The sequence below is a fragment of the Notothenia coriiceps genome, unplaced genomic scaffold (genome assembly GCF_000735185.1).
Source record: "Notothenia coriiceps isolate Sejong01 unplaced genomic scaffold, NC01 NC01_scaffold00008958, whole genome shotgun sequence".
Lineage (NCBI taxonomy): Eukaryota > Metazoa > Chordata > Actinopteri > Perciformes > Nototheniidae > Notothenia > Notothenia coriiceps.
The window spans coordinates 342,584-345,313 of record NW_011341659.1 but is presented as its reverse complement, the minus strand read 5'-3'; positions in this window follow the sequence as shown (position 1 = coordinate 345,313).

The following is a 2,730-nucleotide window of genomic DNA, read 5'->3' as shown; positions in this document are numbered from 1 at the left end:
GTGTGCCTTGGCAGGGGGGAGTGTGTAGGAGAGAAGGAGGGGGAGTGTGTAGGAGAGAAACTCCCTCTGGAGGACGTTGGGATTTTGGCTTTTGCATTTTACATCCAAATAAAACGTATAAAACACACTACAGGAAAGTTAGTGACCCATAAAGTCTTACGAACTCAGACACTTAAGATGTAGGACCCAATTGCACGACCAGGGGGACAGAGGTAAAGTATTTGTAAGATACTTTATTTTTCCAAAATACAGCAATATGAACAACAAAAAAGGTCACGATCAAATCTCAAGTTTGAGATGACAAAAATAGAGAACAAAATGAAAGCGCTCACGTAGTGAGGAACCAAAACTATTCAAGAGCACAGAGAGCATAGACCTGACCATAGCAAGAGACAAGACAAACTGACACTGAACACTGGGAGACAGGGGAATTGAAGCACATGATAATAAGACACAGGTGGGAACAATCAGGGACGGGGCTGAAACTGGTGAGCACAGGAGACACACAAGGGGTGGACAATCAGAAGCCTGGAATGAGAGGTAAATGGTGAATGAAAAAACAAACATAAAACAACATAAAAATGAACCTCTCTAGCATTTCTGTCGGTGCACAACATAAAGTTTATTTGGCCACATTTATGAGAGAACTGAATTGAACTTTGGAGTAACTATATGCTGTAAAACCAAAACTGGACATGAAAGGGGCTAAAACGCTCCATAGAACTATGCTAGATTACATTTATAATACCAATTCATTGTGAATATAAAAATGTTGATGATTAGTTCCCATCTCTGGACTGTCATTTTGTATATTGATGATTATGTCTGACCATGAAGTCATTCACTGTGTTTCACTATAGGAAAAGTGAGAGGGTAATAGTGTTAAGCTCTCAGACAAGCAAACTTTGGCAATTCCAATCTACCCCTTACACCCTACCCCTACACACTACCCCTCCGTTTGCGCATTTGCGCGGAGGGTCCGCCACATTAAGTGCTGTTCCAAACCAATGAGTGTGGAGGGGGAGTGGGTTATCAAGCCCTCAAACAACGAGGTTGTGTTAGAATAGTCCATTTAGCTTAGGAACCTTCCTAACGGAGTGAAATGACCCGGAAGTCCCTCAGTGGCAGCCATGATAAGTGCCGTTCGAATTCTCTTGAATGATAGGAAAGGAGGTTTCAAACTTCCTTTATAACCTCCTTTAGCTTAGGAACCACTGGACCTACGTAACCGAAAGGAGAGGAGAAAATGCTGCCCCACAATGCCTTGCAGCCGCAGCATTTGACGTCACACAACAGTCGGCCGTTCACGGACACAAACGATTATGACGGAGAAATTATATCATGAAAGTTACGGTGCTTATTAAGCATTTTAAAACGTATGTGGTAAGTTGCGAAAGTGCTTTGTTTTGAACGTTCATCAGTATTATAATCAAAAAGAGAAATATGAACGTTAGTTTTTACTGAAATAATCAAATAAAGTCAACATTTCACTGAGCTGTGTGGGGTTTGTTCAACTTTTAAAAGATGTTTGAATGGTGATATACACAGTGATAGGTGTTAAAGACTAACGTTTATCATAAATACATTTGTATTGATTTTAAGATATTTTCATAGTTCATACAATCATACTGGGATCATTTGTATTAATGTGGACCGGAGGGAGAGGGTGACGAGCATAAGTTTCACTTTCTTTTTTATTTCAATTCCAACTTTGGTCATGAAGAATATGTTTCTCTGTTGTCCACGTTCATAAAGCATAAACAACAAGGTTTGTTTTTATAACAAGTAGTTTTAGTTTCCCTTTTGTTATACTCTTCCTTACACAAGAAATAGAAACCCTAGTTGTACATAATGACTCATTAAACAGCAATGAAGTTTGTTTCGGTTAGAGGTTTAGTGGTGGATGGGTGAGGTCACCGCCTCACTGTGAGCGTCGAGTTGCTCCGAGGGAGGACAGTCAACCTCCTATTTATGTCGCCGTTCGAAGCCCTATTTGCAGGGAGAGAGGCGTCTTTGTCCCTTAATGGCATTCACATACCTTGTTGCCAAAGTTAGTCGTAGAGAACCTTCTTTTTACTATTAATGTACTGACTTTATTTTGAGTTTGTAGAAAAAGATTCAAGAAGATCAAAATTTGGACTCAAATAATTCAAAGAAAATCAAAAACGTTGTCTGACATTTATATGTGTTGAAATATTATTTTTACGTATACATACTGATTTGTGTACATACTAGGATTCAATTTTTTTTTTATACTCAATAGTACTCCAACAGATTGTAGTAGTTACTAGTCACTTACAAACGTCCTTGACAAACATTTGTCGCACAAAGGACTGCCCGTGTCGTGCTCGTAACTCAGGCCAGTCATCCCGTCCGTCCCAACGCAAGCCTATAACAAATTTTTAGTCGAGCGATTCAAGCTTGGGATAGAAGATAAGGACTGGAGACTCAACTTTTGCAGTCGCCCATTCCCCCTATCACCTATACGTCTTAAGTTTTCCTGGATCCTCTTTCTCTGACGCCCATGAATCTCTTAGGTTTAACGGTGAAAGTGATAGGCTAGCACAAATATCTTACGCGGTCCCGGTCGCCTGCAGTAAAACACGTAGACGACGACACCACTTTGATACCTTGATGTCAAAAGATATGTCCGCCCCTGATGTTGTACCTACAATTATTCCTGCTCCCTGATGACAATTTGAGTAGAATCTCCTGAGACGGTGGTACTGG